Source organism: Hippopotamus amphibius, chromosome 8, assembly GCF_030028045.1.
Source record: "Hippopotamus amphibius kiboko isolate mHipAmp2 chromosome 8, mHipAmp2.hap2, whole genome shotgun sequence".
In the NCBI taxonomy this organism is placed as follows: domain Eukaryota; kingdom Metazoa; phylum Chordata; class Mammalia; order Artiodactyla; family Hippopotamidae; genus Hippopotamus; species Hippopotamus amphibius.
Genome location: NC_080193.1, coordinates 89,322,375 through 89,348,129, shown reverse-complemented (window position 1 = coordinate 89,348,129; position 25,755 = coordinate 89,322,375). Strand labels below are relative to the sequence as shown.

Sequence of the window (25,755 nt, the reverse complement as noted above, 5' to 3'; positions counted from 1 at the left end):
ATCAGGTAAAGATGACTGAAAAGAGGGTTCCAGGGAGAGGGACATCACATGCAGTGGCTCTGACTCAGGGTTTGTGTCCCCAAACAAATGCCACTTATATAGCATGTCTTCTCTTTCATCACCAGACAGCCCTGAAATGTGTTAAAACCTAAAGCCCTGAGTTATAAGCAAGATGATAAAACTTTGTCATAATGTAGTGTCTTGAATTTAGGTGCAAATATAAATGTGTGACTGACTTTCACCCATATACTTTGGAATGAAAACTAGTGGGTGCCTTGAGCCTGGGCAGTACCACCCAGAATACTTAACCTCTCTCAATCACTGTACGCTGCAAACCCCACACCAAAGTGGAGCCTCTGACTCTACCTATGAGAAAAATTGAGATACACAAACACATTGTCCAGGCTATGTCTTTGTACTTTTACCTGCTAAATTCCACTGGTGATGTCCTTGTGTCTTCCCTGACTGCTTGGGGTAAATAGCACACTCCTGCGAGCCCACAACTTCCTTGGACAATGGCCCACTCACCACTCCACTCTCATCCTTGCCTTTCTCCTGGGCTTTGACCCTCCCCCAGCCACTTGCCCCCCAACTTGATCTTCTGAGACTGGGGGAGACATTAAAGCTTACTTTTGCTTCCGTGTAGAGCAAGTCCACTACATGCTTCCTAGTCAATAATTCCACCATATTATTTTCAAATATCAACTGGAACCAGGTTTATATTCAGAGTTTTTCATGACCCCTCCAGCCCTTAACTTTAGACAAAGCAAACACCACCCCTGCATCTCAGATAGACTTGCTACCAAAATTTGGATCTATTTTCTTTTCCTTTTCTCTGAAACGGATGCATACAGGCCAACATTTGCATGGAACTGGCTGTAAGGAAAAACAAATAATCCACTTGTAAATGCTCTAGATTTCTTTGTGAAGCACCATCTGTAGAGCCTAGTTCTATAATCCCGTGGATAAGAGTGTGATGTCGTTTGTGAGAAATGTCTTTTCCAAGAAAGTCAGAATTCCTGTCCACCAATATTTCATGACTTTTGGCATGTTGCTTGAGTTCCTTCAGACTCAGTTTCTCTCCTTTGCAAAATGGGGTAAACCATACTGTCCAGTCAACTGGTACCATAGGAACAATTCCTAAAACAATTTTGTGCACTTTATAAGGAAAGACATCAGGGAATCCACTTTTTTGTGATTTTTTTTTCAGATGAAGTTACTTCAACTAGAGGCAGGAGCTTTAAAAAATCCAAGTGGGAAAATCAGCAAAGATGTGCACATAAATCACTGTGCTTCTTTTTGGCATATGGTATCACTAAGCATTGTGATATCAAAGATAAGTGCTTTTCAACAGTAGTTTTTAAATGCGCTGTCTCATTTTCTTGAGGCTCCTGGATGCAAGAGGCTGAATAAATAGGAGCTGCTGGTGTCTCTGGAAAAAGCTTATTTCCTTTTCCAAGCTTCCCAACCCTACCCAAGATCGCTTGTCATTGAGATGAACCTTTGTAGAGAGGCACCCAGGAGCAGAACTCTCAGGGAGTATGGGAGATTTTTCAGGATGTCAGGAACTGGAGAATGTGTATGACTTAAGAATGACACCCGTCTGTGTTAGAGAAGAAGGCTGAGGTTGCAAAACATGCCCTGGAAAGGAAAAGAGCAGACGTTATACCTTCAGCACCTAGCTGTTTTGAAACCAGAAGGCATCAATCCACTCCCTCCCCTCCCTGGATACCCTCTCTGGTTTGGTTAATCAAATGTTCCAGAAACTAGCCCTTACCCCATTCCAACCCATAGAACTTACTGGTTTTCATGAAATGTGTTGATTCAGAAACTCCCAATGGCTCCCTGCTAAAGCATTGATTTTTATTAAACATCCTGCCCCCAATGCATTTGACAGATTCCAGAATTCTATTCTCTTCCGTTCCTTTCCATTTTCTTCAGTGTAAGTCCCTCCTCCCTCAAATAAACCCTAACTTGGGTTTAAGACCTTCCTGGAAGATGATTCTATAGCCTCCCCTTCTAGACCTTCCCAACCCTCCCTCTCATTCAAATGAGAGAAGCACTAAAGGCCCCCTTGTCCTTGTCCCCCAGCAGACCCTCATAAATCCACAGGGAAGTTGTTTTTTTTTTTAATTAAAGCGTCCAAATAATTAATGATCAACTCCATTTGGGCCATTGAAAACCCAAATGTCACACGGCTGAAAAGACCCAACCAAATAATTCAGTGTACCCTATAAAGCTTTAAAAAAGCAGAGCCCAAGATGCCTGCATGACTGGTTTCTGTGCTGTCTGAAAAGCTTGGTTGGGTTTTGGGGCACTTGATTGGATTCCAGGAATAATGTGCCCTGAGCACAAAGGGCTCTTTTGATGTGTCTGTGCCATAGCTCCTCCCCTTCCCTCCTCACTTTACCTGGGATACACATTCTCCTTGTCTCCCAAGTTGGAAAAAATAACCCATGGAAGAGAGGAAAAAACAGCAGTGGGAAAATTGAGGGTGGGGGTTGGGGGGAAACTGCAGTTCTTAGTCTGAGTTTGCTTACTAAAGTCTGGTTATTCCAGAGGAATAGAAGAAATGGAGTTTATACAATGTCTGTGACTAGACACTGGAAAAATGTGATGAAAAGACGCCTCTTGCTTGAACTTGGTCTCTTGAGCTATGGGTAACAAGTGAGTCTCCCAGCAAGGACCTGCTACTTTCAGAGTCAGAAGAACTACAGCTCACCAACCCTGGAAATCAATGTGGAATTACATATGCCCAATTCAGGCAGAGAAGCTCATAGACAATGAGTTCAGCTTGTTGATTTTTCATGGGTACTAGAACATTCAAGAAAGATGCAGAGAAAGAAGGCAGAGTCCCCATTGCTAGAATGCCCTGAGAAAAGTGACAGAGCCAGCTAAAGGCCAGTATGAAGCATTGGCCTTGGGAGAAAAGGAATGTGGTTCTAGCCCCAACCACAGAGATGCCCAGATTAGCAGCAAGCTGGAGGTAGAAGAGGTCTACTAGACCTTTCCAGACTAACTTGAATAGGCTGTTTGATCCTTCTAGTCTTATTTTCTTTATCTGAAAAAAGATGAACTTCAACTACCTTAGCTCTGAGATTCTGTTTCAGAAATCTATGGCTGCCCCCATTAGTAATCTGCTACATAACAGTCTGCTTATGTAGGAATTCTTTCTTTCAATAATGTTTTATATATATATATATATATATATATATATATATATACACACACATATGTTGTATACCTGTAGATTCATTCCATTTACTCCAACTATTTGATATTTTTGTTGCTATTATAAGTGGTATATGTTTTTTTATTTTATTTTTAAATTATTCATTGCTAGTATATAAAAACACAATTGATTTCTGTATATTGAATTTGAACACAATGACTTCACCAAATCATTTGTTAATTCTAACAATTTCCCCATAGATTCTCAGTCTGCCTTCTCCTCACCATCAGCTCTCAGCTGGTGAGATCACAGAGAAGACATTTGGTATATTTGTTAAGTTTCTTTGGGTTGCAAGTAGCAAAAGTGATTCTGGCTAACTAATGTAAAGTAGAATTTATTTACCTTAAGGCTATGGAATAGTTCTGTGAGTCACAGGAAAAATTGAACTACCAAGCCTCAGATGAGGACAGGGCCCAGAACAGCATTAGGGGACAAACATAACTGTCTCTTCAGGATGCTCTGAACTTCCTCTGTGTCACTCCTTTTCAGATTCAAATGCCTCAGAATGCAAATCTGGTTGCCCCTATTGAGATCCGAACATTGACCATGTTGCCAGTAAACTGACTGGCCACCAAGACTGCATGCAATTCTGGTGGTGTGGTACTACAAAGGAAATTCACCATGCTGTTATAAGGGAGAATTGATACTGGAGAGGCAGGACGAAACATGGCCACCATGTACAGTATCTTATTGGATCTTTAGGCCCCTCACCCATTTTATCAGAGTATACAGATTAGCACTTCAATTTTGATGATGACATTGGTGATGGAGATTACCATCTCAGACAGCCCTGTCTTCCTATCTAGGCATCAAAAGCAGTTGGAACTGTCAGTGACCCATGTTATTCATTTATATATGAAAGTGGATCTTTTGCCTAGCTTGCTTCCTCAGGTTTCAATCCACCTCCTCTCTTGTAATATGCATTGTGCCATTGAAATAGATTTGATTAATAACCCAGTGTGTGTATGTTCTACCCTGTTTTCTTGCCTCTGTCTTCTGTCTCTTTCTAAGGATGGTGGAGTGCTTATTTTGCTGCGGTTACTTTGGAATAAGAGACCCAGTATTTATGCTGATACAATCAGTAACTACACTGAAGTATCTGCTTGTTGAACTGCTGACTCTCGGCTTGAGCACACTTAGTGTATAAAAGATGTTTGTGGGATTCCTAGGTGTTTTTAATCCATAAGAAAATGGATCAAGGTCATCATAATCAATTTTCTTAAGGAGAGAATTATAGTGAAAATGAAGTGAGGTTAAAAGGCTCTTATCTTTGCCATCACTCATCTCCATCTTTATTTATTTCCCTTTCTGGTTTTCATTAGCATGCTGATAACTGGAGCTACGGACATTTTCATCCACACTCCAACTACTGCCCTGATTTCAGTTCCAAGTTATGAAACGTAATCTGAACCTTAGAAGGGAAGCTACAAACTTTAACTTTAAATTTCCGTTTACAGAGTTCCCCAGGATGATTCCAGGAATTGAGTTGGGAGAAGTCCTGGGAATCAGAAACCAGGCTACCACCTCCTTCCTCCCCTAAAAGGACCTAAGGACATTTGAAACAAAACTCATAAAATACCATTTTCACAACATCTCAACTGAGAAGAATTGCAAGAGAACATCTCATCCATCCACCTCCCAGCAACTGCTCCTAACTAATCCCAGACCGAAGGAGGTGTCTCTTGTTCTTTAAAATCACTTGAAGGACATTTCACAATTCCCCTTGGTCACCTGTTTCAAAATATAAGAACTGGATTCCAGGAAAATCTTCCTCATAGTCAAACACTCGTTCTTTCTTCAATTCAGACCATTTGGATAATTAAAGTATAAAATTTCAGAACTGGAAGGTACTTTAAATACCATTTAGTCTAGAGGTTACAATTGGTGACCCAGGGATTGAGACATATTTTACTAGGGTCACAGAAAGTTTAAGTTTTGAATTTTTGAATTAGTTGCCAATGCTTAGATATCGAGATATTTCCTTTTTCAATAATCCATATGGCTGCATCTCTAGAAAAAGATCAGAAGATCTAGAGACACTGTGGCCCTCATTCCTAGGGCAACAACCAGAAGTGGGCACTCCTATTTACACTGGGGTAGTAGGGAGAAAATAAACTCTAGTACTGATACATCAAAAAGCCAACCAGGCCTGCTTGTTTCATTTTCCCTAAATGACTAGCCCCTATAGGCATCTAAGTTTGTGATCCCTGCTTTTTGCTGTCAGTAAAACTGAGAGTCGGAAACATGGGTTAACTGAGGTCATCAGCTATAGGTGTGACAAGAACTACAACCCAGCACTCGTGCCTCTTGGTCCAATGCTCCTCTCCTGCAGGGCACTGCTTTCAGGATGTAGCCATGCTAATCTGGGGCAGCTGAAGAAAAACGTGATAGAAAATGAGGAGTTGGCATAATAAAAGACAAAAGCTACAGTTTTCATATTTCCTGTCATTTTTTATAGTCCTTGGTTCTGCTCAGTGGTGTGCTGATAGAGACATGCCCTGTGACCACTAAGCGAGATAACTAGCTGACACCCAGTGAATAGCAAAGGAAGGGTCCAGTGAAAAGGCTTAGAAAATCCTGGCTCATTTTTATGCTGAGGAGCATTGTGTGTCTGTGTGTGTGTGTGTGTGTGTGTGTGTGTGTGAGAGAGAGAGGGGTGGTTCTCAGTGCTTTTAATCCAGAAAAAAAGAAGGAAAGAAAGAAAAAGAAGCAAGGTAGTATGCCCATTTACAATTCAAATATGGTCTGGAGAAGACAAAGAGAGGACTTACAGAGAATGTGAGGATGCAGGGGGTGGGGGGTGCCTATCAAGTAAATAAAAAAACAAAGATTCCAATCTAAGTGTATGTTTACAGGAGGCTGTTCAACTTAGGTCAATTCAGCAAGAGTAAAAGTTGAATAGCTTATTGCTTAAGAGATTTTCCAAACTAGTTTTTTGGTACAAGGTAGATACAACATAAAACAGTCTTTTGAGCCTCTGAAGAGGGAGTGACCCTTGGGCAGAATAAGAATTTTGTGTTAACCCTCTCTTGCAACATGGAAGAAAAAATGAGGTTAAATGTTAAGGCAACATGTAGAGCCCCAAAGGACCTGATCATTGCCATCAGTTCAGGCTCTGAATAGGTTAGCTACTGTGTAGTCAAAACAGCTGAAGGAGTAAGTGCTCATCACAGCCACCAAGTATCAACCAATCCTTTGAAATGATTTCTGGCTGTGAATGTGGCTCAAGGGAGAGAAACGTGGCCGAAAGAAGCTTTCAGATTTCACTCTTGCAGCTCTTCAATCATAACCAAGGAGGGCTGGAGAAGCAGCCCTTCTTCCCAAGAACAAAGACATGACTTGAGCTTGAGATACTTGAGTTTAGTTGGGGTTTGAGGGCATTTAAATCCCTCCTTTTCCACTGAGACATTCACAACTGGCCTTCATGTGGAGAATAGCTTTTGCTCGTTGGGAAGAGACTTAGCCAAGAGTTTTCTCAAGGTCAACTGATTTTTAATAAGCTTAGTGGTCTTTGGGTTACAAAACAAACTGTTTAACATCCATTCCCTCCCAGAGCTCACCAGCTAGAGAGACTGCATTTACCAGCTGACCAGGTCCTCCCAGAAATCACCAGCTAGAGAGACCGCATTTACCAGCTGACCAGGTCCTCTCCTTCCCTTCACTTCTTCTTTAAGAAAATTGGAAATAAGTTAAAAGAGAATTCCAGAAGGTCAATTCTACCTGGTGGTCTTAACAAAATCCTGAACAGTTGATTTGTCCTCCCTTTTGGTATCAGTTAGATGCCAGAAATGCTTCTTGAATGGAGAATTTCTTTCCTCTGGTAATGGTGAAAATTTTTCTAGTGAAACAAGAGGAATGCCATATTAGGAAACACAATATAAAATCAGTGGATAAAAAGTGCTGAGATATTTGGCTATTAATATACAAAAAAACTTTTAATTGAATCCATACACCTCACCTTAAACAAAATATATTTAATGTTGATTAAATACATAGATATGAAAAAGAAAAGTTGAAACCTTTTAGAAGTATAGCATATTTAAAACCTGTAAAAGGAAAGAATTTTTTGAATCCATAATATACACAATAAAAATACTTTAAGCAACTACTTTAAAGAGGCTTGATAAATTCACCTATATTAAAAATAATAGGGGGCGGAGTCAAGATGGCAGTGTGGGAAGACACGAAGATCGCGTCTCCCCACAAATGGGTAGGTTGCCGGAAGCCAGCGGGGGACCTGAGGCCCAAGCAGACCAGAGGAACCCTGGATCAACTGGATAAGACCTGGGGGAAGTCAGGGGGGCAGGGAAGGGGAAGCCGGACGGGACCAGCGCCCCTGGGGAGTAGCTGGGTGAGGGGAGGGACCATTGGGGGCTGGGGAGATCCGAAACCGCAACAGGGTTTCTCCCGCCCAGGAGGCCAGGAGGCCTGCTGAGCTCCCAGGCTTGGGGGCCTGCTGGACTCCCCAGGGGGTCCTCCACCCTCCAAGGCCCCCTCCGGGCTGCCTGGGTCCTGGGGGTGTGGGAAGGAGGGAGGAGGGCAAGGAGGTGGAGAGGCGGACAGGTGGGGTGGGGGCTTTGAGCTTGGTGGACAGGGAAGCAAGAGGGCGGTTCGCCTGCCCTCTTGGTCAGGGAGGCCGACTGGGCTCCCAGGCCTGGTCCTTCACTCTCCGGGCCCCCCTCCTGCACGAGGATCCTGGGGGCATGGTGGGGAGGGGGATGGGAGGAGGGAGAGGCAGACAGTGGGGGTGGGAAGGGATCTCTCCAAGTCAGAAGAATAGGGGAGGCACCACCGGGTATTTCTTCTGGGCTGGTCCTCCACCTTCCAAGGCTCCTCCCGGCCGTTGGTCCTAGAAGTACAGGAGGGAAGCAGTGAGGGGAAAAGAAGAGAGGCAGAAGGGGGGAGGGATCCTCTGGGATCAGAGGATCAGGGGAGGAGTGGAAGACATTTCTGCTGCCCATTGGCCCAGGAAGCCTGCTGGGCTCCCGGGCCTGGTCTCCAACCCTCCAGGGTCCCCTCTCAGACACATTTGTCCTGGGGATGTTGGAGCGTGGCAGGGGACGAGGAGGAGAGGCAGACTGGTTGTGGGATGTCCCAGGAGCAGAGGACCAGGGGCGGTACGGAGGACCTTTAACCTGCCCACTTGGGCCCGGTGGGACTGTTGGGCTCCTGAGTCTGTCTCTTGGTCTCTCCAGCTGCGTAGGTCATACAGGTGTGGGAGGGAGGGAGGAGAGAAGAAGAGGAAAAGAGGCAGACAGCGGTGGGGGGAACCTTGCAGGACCGGAGGATCAGAGGTGACACTGCAGGAAATCACCTTACCCACCTGGCACCAGGAGGCCTGTTGCACCCCCAAGCCTGGTCTTTGGTTCTCCAGGGGCCCCTCTAGGTCTCACTGGTCCTAGGAGTGTAGAAGGGAAGCAGGGGAGAAGAGGAGAGGCAGACAGGGGATGGGGCCTTCTGGGATTGGAGGATCAAGGGAGGTGGAGAAGGTATTTCCCCTGCCCACTAGCTCTGGGAAGCCTGCTAGGCTCACAGACCTGGTCTTTCACACTCCATGGCCCCCTCCAGCTGCTTAGGACCTAGGAGAGTGGGGAGAGGGGGAGAGGAAGAGAGGCAGACAGGGACCCTACGAGACTGCGAGATCTGAGGAAGTGCCGCAGGCATTACCCTAGCCCAGTTGGCCCTGGAAAGCCTGATGGGCATCAGAGTCTGGTCTCCTGCCATCCAGTGCCCCCTGCAGCTTGGGGAATAGGGCCCTAGAGGAATAGAAGAGAGGGGGTGAGGAAGAATAGAACCCAAGGGGTAGTGACCCTCTGAGATTGGAGGACTAGGGGAGGTGCCTAGCATTTCTCCCACCAACTCGGGCACAGGGAGCCTGCTGGGTACCTCAGTCTGGTTCTTTGCCCCCAGGACCAGAGGCATTCCTGGGCCCCTCTCCCTCTTTGGGCTTAAGCCCCATTCCCCACCACCCCCAGGGCCTTTTCTAAGCATAGGCACTGCCCATTGCCTAACCTCCCCACCACCCCACCCCCACCACTGACTAAGCCCCACCCCCATCTAAGCACTGCCCCCACATCCAAGGCATTTTCTGGCTTTTTTTTTCCCCTTTTCTTTTTCTTTTTCTTTTTCTTTCTTCTCACCTCATCACTTAGGCTATTGTTTTACCTCCCAATTTTTCTCCATCTTTTTTTTTTATTTTTTTCTAACACATCTGTTAGTTTCCTATCATCATATTTTTTATCTTTATCTTGCTATTGTTCTGCTGTTCACCTACTTTTTTTAAAATTTTTTTTTTCGTTTTGCTGCTCCACATGGCTTGTGGGATCTTGCTTCACAGGCCCAGGGTCAGGCCTGAGCTCCTGAGGTGGGAGCAATGAGTCCAAAACATTGGAGTAACAGGGAAACTCAGTTCCCAGGGAATATTCATCACAGTGATGTCTCCCAGAGGTTCTCACCTCAACACCAAGACCCAGCTATACTCAACAGCCTACAAATTCCAGTGCTTGAAACCTCAAGCACAACACCCAGTGGGACAGGAACACAATCCCACCAATCCAAAGTGGGGGGAAAATGAGATGACAAAAAATTATGTCACAGATGAAAGAACAAGGTAATAATACACAGACCAAATAAATGAAGCAGAAATAGGAAAGTTGCCAGAAAAAGAATTCAGAGTAATGATAGTAAAGATGATCCAAAATCTTGATAACAAAATACAGAAAATACAAGAAACAGTTAATAAGGACTCAGAAGAACTAAAGAGCAAACAAACAGTAATAGACAACAAAATAACCAAAATTAAAAATACTCTAGATGGTATAAGCAGCAGAATAACTGAGGCAGAAGAACCAACAAGTGAGTTGGAAGATAGAATAGGGGAAATAACTGCCACAGAGCAGGAAAAAGAAAAAAGAATAAAAAGAATGGAAGACAGTTTCAGAGACCTTGGTGACAACATTAAGCACACCAACATTCGAATCACAGGCATCCCAGAAGAAGAAAACAAGAAAGGGTCTGAGAAAATATTTGACGAGGTTATAGTGGAAAACTTCCCCAACAAGGAAAAGGAAATAATTAATTAAGTCCAAGAAGCATAGAGAGTCCCATTCAGAATAAACCCAAGGAGAAATACACTGAGCCACATATTAATCAAACTAACAAAAATTAAACACAAAGAAAAAACATTAAAAGCAGCAAGAGAAAAGCAACAAATAACATATAAGGGAAAACCCATAAGGATAACAGCTGATCTTTCTTCAGAAACTCTACAGGCCAGAAGGGAATGGCAGGATATACTGAAAGTCCTGAAAGAGAAAAACTTACAGCCAAGAATACTCTACCCAACAAGAATCTTATTCAGATTTGACAGAGAAATCAAAAGCTTTACAGACAAGTAGAAGTGAAGAGAATTCAGCACCACCAAACCAGCCTTGCAACAATTGCTAAAGGAACTTTTCTAAGTAGGAAACACAAGAGAAGGAAAAGACCTACAAAAATGAACCCAAAACAATTAAGAAAATGGTAAAAGGAACACACACGTCAATAATCACCTTAAATGTAAATGGATTAAATGCTCCAACCAAAAGACACAGACTGGCTGAATGGATACAAAAACAAGACCCTTCTATATGTTGCGTACAAGAAACCCTACAAGAAACTTCAGACCAAGGGACACATGTAGACTGAAAGTAAAGGGATGGAAAAAGATATTCCATGCAAATGAAAGTCAAAAGAAAGCTGGAGTAGCCATACTCATATCAGACAAATTAGACTTTAAAGTACAGACTATTACAAGAGACAAGGAAGGACACTACATAATGATCAAGGGATCCATCCAAGAAGAACATATCACAATGGTAAATATGTATGCACCCAAAATAGGAGCACTTCAATACATAAGGCAAATGCTAACAGCCATAAAAGGGGACATCAACAGTAACACAATAATAGTAAGAGACTTTAACACCCCACTTACATCAATGGACAGATCATCGGAACAGAAAATAGATAAGGACACACAAGCTTTAAATGACACATTAGACCATCTCGACTTAATTGATATTTATAGGACAGTCCATTCAAAAATGACAGAATACACTTTCTTCTCAAGTGCACACAGAACATTCTCTAGGATAGATCACATCTTGGGTCACAAATCAAGCCTTGGTAAATTCAAAAAAATTGAAATCATATCAAGCATTTTCTCTGACCACAACGCCATGAGACTAGATATCAATTACCTGAAAAAAACTGTAAAAAATACAAACACATGGAGGCTAAACAATACGCTATTAAACAACCAAGACATCACTAAAGAAATCAAAGAGGAAATCAAAAAATATCTAGAAACAAATCACAATGAAAACACAACAACACAAAATGTATGGGAGGCAGCAAAAGCAGTTCTAAGGGGGTAGTTTATAGCAGTTCAGTCCTACCTCAAGAAACAAGAAAAATATCAGATAAACAACCTAACCTTACACCTGAAACAATTAGAGAAAGAAGAACAAAGAAAACCCAAAGTGAGCAGAAGGAAAGAAATCATGAAGATCAGATCAGAAATAAATGAAAAAGAAATAAAGGAGACAACAGCAAAGATCAATAAAACTAAAAGCTGATTCTTTGAGAAGATAAACAAAACTGATAAACCATTAGCCAAATTTATCAGGAAAAAAAGGGAGAGACTGCAAATCAACAGAATTAGAAATGAAAAAGGAGAAATAACAACTGACACCACAGAAATACAAAAGATCATGAGAGACTACTACAAGCAACTATATGCCAATAAATTGGATAACCTGGAAAAAATGGATAAATCCTTAGAAAAGTACAATCCTCCAAGACTGAACCAGGAAGAATCAGAAAATATGAACAGACCAATCACAAGTATGGAAATTGAGGCAGTGATTAAAAATCTCCCAACAAACAAAAGCTGAGGGCCAGATGGCTTCACAGGCAAATTCTATCAAACATTTAGAGAAGAGCTAACACTTATCCTTCTCAAACGCTTCCAAAATATAGCAGAAGGAGGAACCCTCCCAAATTCATTCTATGAGGCCACCATCACCCTGATACCAAAACCAGGCAAATATGTCACACACAAAAAAGAAAATTACAGGCCAATATCACTGATGAACATAGACATAAAAATCCTCAACAAAATACTAGCTAATAGAATCCACCAGCACATTAAAAAGGTCATATGCCATGATCAAATGGGGTTTATCCCTGGAATGCAAGGATTCTTCAATATACGCAAAGCAATCAATGTGATACATCACATTAACAAATTGAAGGATAAAAACCTATGATCATCTCAATAGATGCAGAAAAAGCTTTTGACAAAATTCAACATCCATTTATCATAAAAACTCTCCAGAAAATGGGCATAGAAGGAAATTACCTCAACATAATAAAAGCCATATATAACAAACCAACAGGCAACATCGTTCTAAATGGTGAAAAACTGAAAGCATTCTCTCTAAGGACAGGAACAAGACAGGAGTGTCCACTCTCACCATTATTATTCAACACAGATTTGGAAGTTTTAGCCACAGCAATCAGAAAAGAAAATGAAATAAAAAGAATCCAAATTGGAAAAGAAGTAAAATTGTCACTCTTTGCAGGTGATATGATGTTATGTATAGAAAACCCTAAAGACTCTACCAGGAAACTGCTAGCACTAGTTGATGAATTTAGTAAAATAGTTCCTGCACAGAAATCTCTTGCATTCCTATACACTAACAATGAAAGAGCAGAAAGAGAAATTAAGGAAACTCTCCCATTTACCACTGCAACAAAAAGAATAAAATACCTAGGAATAAACCTGCCTAAAGAGGCAAAAGACCTGTATGCAGAAAACTATAAGATACTGATGAAAGAAATCAAAGATGATACAAACAGATGGAGAGATATACCATGTTGTTGGATTGGAAGAATCAATATTGTGAAAATGACTATCCTGCCCAAATCAATTTACAGATTCTATGCAATCGCTATGAAATTACCAATGACATTTTTTACAGAACTAGAACAAGAAATCTTACGATTTGTACAGAAGCACAAAAGACCCCAAATAGCCAAAGCAATCTTGAGAAGGAAAGACAGAGTTGGTGGAATTAGGCTTCCTGACTTCAAACTATACTACAAGGCCACAGTGATCAAGACAGTATGGTACTGGCACAAAAACAGGAAGGAAGATCAAAGGAACGGAATAGAGAAACCAGAGATAAACCCTCACACATATGGGCACTTTATCTTTGACAAAGGAGGCAAGATTACACAATGGAAAAAAGACAGCTTCTTCAATAATTGGTGCTGGGGAAATTGGACAGCTACATGTAAAAGAATGAAATTAGAACACTCTTTAACACCATACACAAAAATAAACTCAAAATGGGTTAAAGACCTAAATGTAAGGCCAGACACTATAAAACTCCTAGAGGAAAACATAGGCACAATACTCTACGACATACATCAAAGTAAGATCCTTTTTGACCCACCTCCTAGAATAATGGAAATAAAATCAAGAATAAACAAATGGGACCTGGTGAAACTTAAAAGCTTTTGTACAGCAAAAGAACCCATAAACAAGACAAGAAGACAACACTCAGAATGGTAGAAAATACTTGCCAAAGAAGAAACGGACAAAGGATTAATCTCCAAAATATACAAGCAGCTCATGCAGCTTAATACCAAAAAAGCAAATAACCCAATCCACAAATGGGCGGAAGACCTAAATAGACATTTCTCCAAAGAAGACAGACATGCAGATGGCCAACACACACATGAAAAATGCTCAACATCACTAATCATAAGTGAAATGCAAGTGAAAGCCACAATGAGGTATCACCTCACTCCGGTCAGAATAGCCACCCTCAAAAAATCTAGAAACAATAAATGTTGGAGAGGCTGTGGAGAAAAGGGAACTCTCCTGCACTGTTGGTGGGAATGTAAGCTGATACAGCCACTATGGAAAACAGTTTGGAGGTTCCTTAAAAAACTAAAAATGGAACTACCATATGACCCAGTAATCCCACTACTGGGCATATACCCAGAGAAAACCATCATCCAAAAAGAAACATGTACCATACTGTTCATTGCAGCACTATTTACAATAGCCAGGTAATGGAAACAACCTAAATACCCATCAACAGATGAAAGGATAAAGAAGATGTGGCACATATATACAATGGAATATTACTCAGCCATAAAAAGGAATGAAATGGAGCTATATGTAATGAGGTGGATAGACCTAGAGACGGTCATACAGAGCGAAGTAAGCCAGAAAGAGAAAAACAAATACCATATGCTAACTCATATATATGGCATCTGAAGAAGTGGTACTGATGAACCCAGTGACAGGGCAAGAGTGGAGATGCAGATGCAGAGAATGGACTTAAGGACATGGGGCTGGGGTGGGGGGTGGGGGGCAAAGGGGAAGCTGGGATGAAGTAAGAGAGTAGCATAGACATAGATACACTACCAAATGTAAAATAGACAGCTAGTGGGAAGTTGCTGTATAACAAAGGGAGATCAACTCGATGATGGGTGATGCTTTAGAGGACCAGGACAGGGAGGGTGGGAGACAGTCGCGGGAGGGAGGGGATGTAGGAATATGTGTATAAATACAGCTGATTCACTTTGGTGTACCTCAAGAAGTGGTACAAGAGTGTAAAGCAATTATATTCCAAAAAGGAACTTAAAGTAATAATAATAATACAAAACATATATTAAAAAGATACATTAAAAAGTGAAAATAAGCAATAGACTGGCAGAAGATATTTGCAAACATATAACTAACCAAAGATTAGCATCCAGGATATATAAAGGACTCCAAAAATTAGTAGGCAAAAGAAAAACAACCATCAGAACATCTAATATCCATGTAATTAGAGTCCCAGAAGGAAAGGAGACAGAGATTAGGGCAAAAGAAATATTTGAAGAAATAATAGCCAAAAAACTTCCCAAAGTTGGTGAAAGACCAAGCATCTCAGCAAACCCCAATCATAAATTTAGTGAATTCAAATAAAGCCCTGCCTATACAATTGCAATCAAACTGCTGGAAAATATGAATAAAGAACAAATCTTGAAAGGAGTTAGAGAAAAATGACACATTACATACAGGAGAACAATGATTCAAATAACAATGGATTTCTCATCAAGAACCACGGCGGTGAGAACACAGTGTAATAACATCCTTTAAAATGCTAAAAGGCGAAAAAATAGCTACTAACCCAGAATTTTATATCCAGCAAAATATTCTTCAGAAATGAAGGTAAAATAAAGATATTTTCAAATAAAGGAAATGTAAAAGAATCAGGCTAAGTCCTGTGCAACAAAAAGAGCTGAAGGGAGTTTCTCAGGCTGCAAGAACTGGTACTAGGGTAAAACTACATCTTCAGGAAAGGATAGAGTATCAAAAACAGTAAATGTAAATATCTGGTGTATAACTCATGATTCAACCTGAGAAGTATATAGACAGAGAGATAATGATAGAGATTGGAGACAGAGATGGAGATGGAGATAGAGATGGAGATAGAGATGGAGAGAGGCAGGGAGAGAGAGAGAAGAAGAGACAGAGAGGAGGGTTTGGCAAGGGCAGGTGATCAAGAAGAGAAGATAATAAGTAGGTTGGAACCTCAAAAGTTTGGCGTCTCTGAGCTCAAGGAAAGCCTAAGCCCTGTTCTACAGGTCTAACCCAGGATAATATTCCTTTCAATTAAAGTCAACTGGTAATAATTGGGGACTTTAATTATATCTACAAAATCTCTTCGAAGCAGCATCTAGATCAGCGTTTGACTGAATAGCTGGAACTACAGTTCAGCCTACCCAAGATGACACACCAAAAAGCCACCACATCTGGATAAATATGAAACATTACTTTCTTTCCTCTAAAACTCTTTAAAATACATAAAGTTGCTCAAACTAAAAATTTTTATATTGGTGGAATTTTCAATGTTCGTAAACATATGACAACTGTAATATAAAAGACGGTGGATATGGAGTAAAGGGACCCATATATCAGTGGCAATACTAACTCTTAGTAGCCTGTGGATTTATATAATTTACAAATATATTAAACAACCACTAGCATAATACAACAATGTATAATTTTACACCAATATATAAATTAAAATAGAATCGTAAAAATATTCAATCTAAAACAAGGCAGGAATTTGTGACAACATGGATGGACCCAGAGGGCATTCTGCTAAGTGAAATAAGTCAGACAAAGACAGACACTGTATGGTCTCACTTACATGTGAAAGCTTTAAAAACCAAAGCAAAAACAAAAATCAAGCTCATAGATACAGAGAACAGATTGGTGGCTGTCAAATGTGAGGGATGTGGAATAGGAAAAATGGGTAAAGGAAGTCAAAAAGTACAAACTTCCAGTTATAAAATGAACAAGTCATGGGGATGTTAAATAAATAAGTAAAAACAAGGCAGCAAAGGATAACAGAGCAGCAAAAAACAAACTGTAATATAATGAAATAGTAGACCTAACTTCAACCAGATCACTAATTATATTAAATGTTAGTGGTCTAAGCATTAAAAGGGAGAGATTGCCAGAACAGATTTTAAAAAAGCAAGACTCAAGTGCACTGCCTCTAAGAGATGCACTTTAAAGATACATGTAGTTTGAAAGTAAATGGATGGAAAAGTTATACCCTGTGAACAGTAAGCATAAGAAGACAGGAGTGACTATATTAGTATGGAATTTTACAAGTAGATTTCAGGACAAAGAGTGTAACCAAGGATAATTTTTAGAAGGGACAATTTGCCAGGAAGACAACAATAATAAATGTGTTTGCACCTAATAGGAGAAGCCCATGAATCAATACTTGACAGAAATAGAAGAAAAAAACAGACAATTTCACAATCATGGTAAGTTTTAACACCTCTCTGTCATCAACGATAGAACAACCAGAAGATCTAAACATTACTATCAACCCTCCCGAACTAATACATACTGATAGAATTCTATCCAAATACATATTCTTTTTAACCACACATAGTGCACTCACCAAGATAGAGCATATACTGTGCTATGAAATGTATCAATAAGTTCGAAAGAGCTGAAATTATGTAGTGTGTCCTATGATCACAAAAGAATTCATCAATAATGTATCTAGGAAAATCTAATTATTCAGAAATTAAATGGCATACTCTAAAAAATTTATGGGTCAAAGACAAAATCACTAAGTAAATTAGAAAATATTTTGAACTAAATGATAAAGAAAATACAATATGAAAATTTGTAAGATAGGACTAAAGTAGTGCCTAAAGGGAAACTCAACTTTAAATGCAAAAGAAGAAAAGTCCAAAAACTATGGCCTAATCTACCTTAACAAGCTCTAAAAAAGAAGAGCAAAGTAAGCCCACAGTGAGTAGAAGGAATGAAATAAAGATGAGAATAGAAATCAATGAAATTGAAAATAGTTTATAGACAAAATTAACAAAGCCAAAATTTGGTTTTGGGGGGAAAAATTACAAATTCCTAGTTAAATTCATCCCAAAAAAAAAAAAAAAACACCAGAGAAAGAGGGAGAAAGAGAGGGGGAGAGGGACGGACGGAAAGAATACAATGTCACCAATGTCGGGAATAAAATAAGGGTTATCACCACAAAGTCTACAGACATTGAAAGGATAATAACTGAAGTTTGAAAAAACTTTGTATAATCATAGTTTAAAACTTAGATGAAAGAAATAATTTCTTGAAAAATGTAAGTTATTAAAATTGGTACAGAAAGAAACAGAAATGATGAACTGCCAGATTTGAAACAGATTTGATGAACTAACAAAAACACCCGAAAGAAAAACAATCAACAAATGACAAAACACATGAACAGACAATTCATGAAAGAAAAAACCTGAACAGTTCCTAATCCTATGAAAAGATGCTTGATCTTTAGGAAAATGTAAATTAAAACTACATGAGGAAACATTCCAAATTTATCAAATAGGCAAAAATTAAAAGCCTAACAATAACAAATATTGGTAAGGATACCTGAAAAGCAGAAATTCTTACAAACTTCTAGTGGATACGCAAATTGGTACAGACATTTTAGAGGCAGTTTGACAGCATCCGGTAAAGCTGACAAAGCAGGTAGCCAATAACTCCACAACTCCACTCTGGGTATATGTTTAGGGAAACACATGTGTTCACAGGAAATGTGTATAAGGATGTTCATGCAAGTTTCATTCATAACTGACAATGTTAGAAATAAGCTAAATGTGCATCAAGAGGAGAATGGATAAAAAACACATGTAGATATATTCATATATGGAAATCTAAACACCTGTTAATATGAAAGTACTAGAGATATATGATATGTTCAAGACAAATAAATATCAAAAAGTTACACAAAGAAAGCAAGTTCAGAAGGATACAAAAATGATGCCATTTTTAAACACAATATATGAAAACAATGCTACATAACTTTAAGGATACGTAGAGAGTGGATATATAAAGGCAGAGATGGGAATGACGAATATCAAAACCAAATACTGTTGTCTCTACTGAGAAACAGGGGGATGGGATCCAGCATGTTTGTAATGTTTTCTTTTTAGGCTGATAGGTGCACATACTGGTATTCACTCTAGTATGCATTGCACCTTTTTGTAAGTCTGAAATAGCATGTAATTTTACAAATTAGAAAAGAACTAGAGTCCCAAATATGGCTGCTTGGCAAAAGATGGAGCCTTCAGTTGTGATGAGGGAACAGACGCCCTTGCTGAATGCCCTCAACTGTTTTGACTTCTGGAGGGGCGGGCTGTGATTACAGCTGCGATTAGGTGACTCACCATAATTATGTTTTGTTGAAATTGAATTTATTGAAGCATGAATCACTCTGCCCAAGTCCTACCTAATTGCTCCAACACTGTGGATGGGAAGGATGGCGGAGGAGTTTTCAGTGGAGGTCACCGCAGATGACTGTGCCCGCGTGTGTGTGTGCGTGTGCATGCGGGTGCCTGACTGCTCACACGCCTGCCATGCTCGCCCTGCCCAGAGCTAGCTGCGCTGCTTCGTTCTCTGTGATGATGGGAGGTTGGCAGGGAATGTTTACAGGTTTAACTGTGGTTTATTCTGCCTTCCTCCCCCTACTCATGTTTCTAAGCAATCCGCTACTTGGCTATCTGGCACCCTGGTGGGGGTCTCTGGGCCTCAGATGGGCCCCCCTCTGGGTGTGGTCTGGTTCCTTAAAGCTGCTGACCAGCAGATTTTATCTATGTCCTCCCAGCTCAGACCCCCCACTGCTCAGCGGGTATCTGAAGGATGCCCTAGGAGCTGTGCACGGGCTGCAGAGCTGTAATTTAAGTCCACATGGGCTCTCTGAGGGGGGCAAACAGCAAACCCAGAGTGTGGCAGAACCCCTGCAGTTTCCCTCTCTGCAGCGCACTTACAAGGGGGTCTGGGGGATGGGGACTACTTAGGCTCTTACACACTGTGAGTCACCCACAGAGTCAAGCCAGCAAAGAGCTTAGAGCCTTTCTCCTGACTCCTCAAACTGTGAAGACGCGAGACCTCAAGTCATCCGGTCATTGTTCATCTTTGTGTCATACCAATGGAACAAATGAAATGGGCTTCGCCTATATCAGGTTGCGTGTAGGCTAGACACAAGTGAGAACTAAATGACCAGCAGCTTTTTGATTCCAGAGGCAAACTGCATCATAAGGACAGCAATGAGTGCAAACACTTGTACCTACTTACTAGGAACCAGGCACTGTCTTAACCACATTTTAACTCATTTACTCTTGACAGCTTCATGCGGTGGATGTCTTTACCAGCAGCACTTTGCAGACTAGGAAACTGAGGCATGGGAAAGTTAAGAAACCTGCTCACATCCACTTATCTAGTAAATGAGGGAGCCCAGACTAACTCAGACTGTCTAATTCCAGATTCCATGCTCTTAACCACTCCCCTGCATACCTTGAACATGGCAGACACTATGCTGGGAGCTTTAAAAAGTCATCTGACTTACTCCTCAAAACTATTCCCATCTGACACGTGAGAACACTAAAGCTGAAAGAGGTAAAGTAACCTGCAAAGATTACACAAATAAAAAGTCATACAATTAAGATCTGAACCTTTTGGTTCAAATGACCCGCCCGGTGCTGAAGCAGAAGTAGAAGAGAAATGCACAAGACAGGATGGGCATGAGCAACAGTCCATGGGCCCCAAAGCTGTATTCCATCCAACTGCTCATTTGAAGGTGCTCCAGGCATGCTCCTGGGCGCCCTCCTCCTTCTCTGATTCAGACTTGGGTGTGATCATGGCAGTCTCCTTCCAATTACTGCATCTTCTCCGGCAACCATCTCCTCTATGCCATTCTTAAACACAGTAATGAAACTACTAGCATTTTAAACTAGCATTTTAAAAATCCATTGACTTATTTTTTTTTTACTCTCTAACTTCTACTTACTAGAGTCAATTATTAAAGAGTAAGCACTCCAGGGAGAAGGCAACATGTTAAACCCATGTTGACAAACTTTTGAAAGAATTGGCTGAATGGTCACTGACAATGGGGAACTCTGTGTATAGACTCACAGTGGGCATTTGGAGAATCAAAGAGGCAGTAAGTTTAATTAATAGAGAAATGCGAATCAATATTACAATGAGGTATCACCTCACACAAGTTGGAATGGCCATCATCAAAAAGTCTACAAGTAATAATTTCTAAAGAGGGTGTGGAGAAAAGGCAACCCCCCTATACTATTGGTAGGAATGTAAATTGGTGCAGTATGGAGGTTATTTAAGGAAACTAAAAATAAAGGTACCATATGATCCAGCAATCCCACTCCTGGGCATATATCAGAAAAAAATGAAAACTGTAATTTGAAAAGATACAAGCACCACAATGTTCACAGCAGCACTATTTACAATAGCCAAGACATGGAAACAACCCAAATGTCCATCCACAGATGAATGGATAAGGAAGATATGGTATATATATACACAATGGAATATTACTCAGCCATAAAAAAAGAGTGAAATAAAGCCATTTGAAGTAACATGGATGGACCTAGAGATTATCATACTAAGTGTGGTAAATCAGATAGAGAAAGACAAATATCATATGGTATCACTTATATGTGGAACCAAAAAAATGATACAAATGAACTTATTTACAAAACAGAAATAGACTGACAGACATAGAAAACAAACTTATGGTTCCCAAAGGGGAAAGGAGGAGGAGGGATAAATGAAGAGTATGGGCCAAGGCATTGGTGGTATAGTGGTTAGCATAGCTGCCTTCCAAGCAGTTGACCCAGGTTTGATTCCCGGTCAACGCAAGTGCTTTTTTACAACAGTGTAAAGCAACTATATTCCAATAAAGAGCTTTAAAAAAACTGTAAAAAAAAAAAAAAGAGTTTGAGATTAACAGATACACACTACTATATATAAAATAGAGAAACAACAAGGACCTACTGTATAGCACAAGGAATTATAATAACCTATAGCATAAAAGAATCTGAAAAAGATTATATGTATATACACACACACACACACACAGACCCATAACTGAATCACTTTGCTGTACACCTGGAACGTTGTAAACCAATTATACTTTTTTAAAAAAGAAAAACTTTAAAAATAAAATAAATTAGTTAAAAAAAAATCAGCACGGAATGGTGTTGAAGTCAGAGACAGAATTTTCCAACTCACTGCCTAGTTATTCCGGGAACGAGTCTGTGCTCTTGTCCTTCCCATTCTGGTTTGTTGCCTCTGAAATAACACAGATTCAAAGCTGGCAGATGAGCAACAAATCCTGAGATCCTTGCAGACGTGAATGTCAGAGTGTCCCTGGCTCAGGATATCACTCAGTTCTTTCCTGTTACCTTTGCATTTTTCCAATCTCTTTGTTTGGTATCGTTCTCTGACTTAACAAATTCACTATCAAGTTTACCATCCAGAATGCAGGGATAGTTTAACAAGTTTCCTGGAATCTCACTTATCACCCCCCAACTTTGACCTCTCCCAGGTAGACCCCTGTTCAACAGAAAGCAAGGTGTGCTGTCAGCCATGCAGCCATGCGTACACCTACCTAAGACCTGAGTCCTCTTTTTCTTATGCCATTTGTTGGTCAGAATGCCTGCTGCCCTGGTTCGCCCTTGAAAGTTATTCCATCCTAGCCTCCCATATTACTCTTTCCCATTTCTCTTCTCCTTTCTCTTCTCCTCCAACTTCCCCAGTTTCTCTTCTTAACTTCTCCCGTTAACCACAGCATCACTCGGCTTCAGTACATATCCCTCTGCTTTAATTTCTATAACTGAAGCAATGGTAACCTCACTCTTTTTTCTCTATTTGGAGAGAGACTCAGGAATAAAATGACATCTCATCAAGAAACTCCCTCAGGACTTATTTGAGTAGTCATTTTAAAGCGGTGACTGAGTCTTTGACCTGTAAAGGAAAGCTTATACCTGAATATCAACAACACAGAAGTATCATCAAACACTCTGTATATGTAGAAGATTTTATGGAAATCTATGGATTTGGAGGAGGGGAGCAATGAAGGCCTAATATGAGTATTTGGTCATTGTAATTAAAATTGAAGAAAGAAGCATAGTTCCATGTTTCAGTGAAAGCATAAAGATATAGGAAATCCCAAGGAACAGAAAGAGATAAGAATCCAGGGGAAGTAAGAAGTTAGGAATGGAAGTGACCATAAAATTTTAACTTGCTAGGATTTTCTCTGTACTACCATGACCATAACAAGGAGGTTGCACTTTTCTTAGAAAGTGGAATAGGAATTTAGGACAGCATCATCTATTTATATGATTTAAATTACAACAGTTTTTAAACTAGTACCACAGTGCCTACAACTCCAGAACAAATATGCATCACTGATACTGTCTTCAAGGCACCATCTTTGTCTATCACCACCTCATCTCCTTTCTCCATCTCCAGCAATGACACCACAATCTGCCCAACAGCAGGCTTATAACTTAGAAACATCTTCTCACTACTTCACCCCCCACCCTGTATCCACTTCATATCTAAACTGCGCCAACACCACAGTGGGTACCCAGGCATGACCACAGTCGATTCAGATGTGATCAGTGTGTTGTTGCAACACACCAAGTTTAGCCTAAGGCAATCCAATCCACCTGTGAAAAGGAACAATAAATTCCCATCCTTACTTTCCATCACGTAAAGTGGCCAAAACAAACTAGATTGGTGGAACCATTTATTCCTGTCTGGTTGCTACAGGACATGTGGAGTCAGCAGTTTTCTTGCACTTCATCATCCCTCTAGCTCTTATCCTCTCTCCCATTTCTTTACCACCAGATTTCTGAAGTAGCCTCCAACTTATATCCATCTATCTCCCTCTTGTTTTAACCTCTATAATTAAACTGATTTAGATTTAGATTTAGATCCAGGGAAATTGAGCCACATTTACACCATTCGTTGGTCTCACTTCAGACCAACAAATAATCATTAGCATGCTACCACATGTAAACAGGAGACAAAGTAAATGCTTTTGATCTAAATATTTGAGACGTTGTCTCTTGGTAAATACAAACTCTCTTCACCTCAGGACTACATGTATTTGAGCAGACATTGGATGTGGGAAGATGGATTGGGAAAGTTTTATATCATATTTTGGGGAAAAGAATGCTAAAACTCTACCACTAGACCATCTGGAAATTTAGAGTTATCTGTCCCAGAGACTAGAAGATCTAAAACTTGCATTCCAGAAGATCAGGTATTGCTGTCTGTGTACCTATCAGCATGTATATGCAGACAATCACTTGAGGGAGAGGGGGCTGGGCAGCTGGTTGAATTTACTGAGACATCTTGAACTATTTTTTGAATGTTTGGGGCTTGGCAAATAAATGCATTGTGCCCCAAGCACCTTTTCCCCTTCATTTAAAACCCATGTGTATTGGAGAGGAAATTTAATTCTTATGCTCCTGATTCACTTACACTTAACCCATCAAAATCCAGCTTGGTGGGAACCATTGGATGCCCATGAACCTTCTGAAACTTGTATAATAAACCACTTGGAGTCCTCTTTTCTTTGAATCTTAGAAACCACAATGAGGAACTACTTTCAGTGGCTTTAGTTGGGGGAGCAAGATGGGATTTTGATTTTGCCCTCAGATTTTGCCACAGCCAACAAATTTTAACTTTGGTCAGACATATTGCCAGGTCTTGTATTCAGTTTTTGCCAATAACCTGAGATCCAAGGACCATTATTTTTGAAAGGTCTACAAATATGGACTGAGAGCCAATTCCAGCTATGTGCTGAGCACTGTGTGGGTCTCTGGCACTGGGTCCCAATGTCCTCACCAGTGACTAGCCTCTCCCTGCTCTGGATCTCTGAGTGGCTCTCTTTCCCTCTGCTACAGTCCAAATGTAGAGGAGATACTGTTCATTTGTAAAGAGTAGTGGAGAATGATGGAAAAGAGAATAGTATCAGGAAATACAATCCTGTAAAGGTAAACAGAGCATAACAACCTATGCACTGATGAAACAAATTATGGGAACATTTGCAAAATATGACCAAAGTTCACACAATCCTTATGCTCACCCAGAGTTTTAGCTTTGGACTACTTCAAATCTAATGTAGAAATTAAGATCACTTTTGGCCAGTTTGATTATCTACCTCAGTTGGTAGTAGATGAAAGAAAAAGAATAAATAATATGCAAGCAATTATTATCCAACTTTGGCTTTTGATTTCTCTGTAACAATCACAGGTAGATTCAAACATATAATCCTTTATTTGCCTGGGCCTGAATCTCACCAACATGTGAGAGACAGAGACAGAGAACAACGTATTTCTAGCTCACCTGTCCCTGTTTTCTTGCCCAAGTGGATACACGGTGGGAGAAGCCAGGTGGTCTTGACCTGTTCACAGACACCCTGTTCACAAGCAGTCAGGAGTTAGCTGTCTTCCCTGTACTGCAAGCCAGTCCTTAGAATTTCCTGACTCGTGCCTACCACATTCCCAACCTGGTGTTTCATTAAGGTCAGAGTGCTCATAAACATCATTCCTAGAGCTCACATTTCCCCACATCCCTCCAGGCACACTGTGTCTTTCCCTTGAGTCCCACAACTCGCAACATATGGAGGAGAAAAGAAGGGCATGAGGGTATTTTTCCACCTTTCCATTGAAACTACTGTGTAATTTATGCCCCTTCATTTCATCCAGAATCCTACTCTGGGCTACCAAGCTATTAAACATTCACTAATTTCAAGGCTCATGAAAGTACAATTTCTAGCGGAACAGTAGTTTTTATTGTTCCTCCTTGGTCTCTGAGTAACTTACACCATCAAAAAGAGAAAGGGCTGAGGTTTCTCTTGTTAATTCAGTCCCAAAATGGAAAAAAAGGATAATAATTTGAAATCCAGAAAGATAAACAAAATTAAAGAAGGAAGTTCCTGAGTTGGAAGAGACTACCCATTTGACTAGAATGAAAATGAGATGCTATGACACTGAGTACATGAATCCCCACCACATTGTCCCCACATGAGTTGTCCAGTCTGAATTCAGCCAGGCGAACCAGCATA

At 40.5% G+C, this 25,755-nt stretch overlaps 1 long non-coding RNA gene across 1 annotated transcript; it reads right to left on the bottom strand.

Moving 5' to 3' along the window:
* Positions 1–1,530: 1,530 nt before the first annotated feature.
* On the bottom strand, positions 1,531–25,154 carry LOC130858219 (uncharacterized). The gene is made up of 3 exons (XR_009055018.1): positions 25,035–25,154; positions 6,953–7,070; positions 1,531–1,641 (listed from the first exon to the last, which is right to left on the bottom strand). It is a non-coding gene; the product is annotated as an uncharacterized LOC130858219 (long non-coding RNA).
* Between the last annotated feature and the right edge of the window lie 601 nt (positions 25,155–25,755).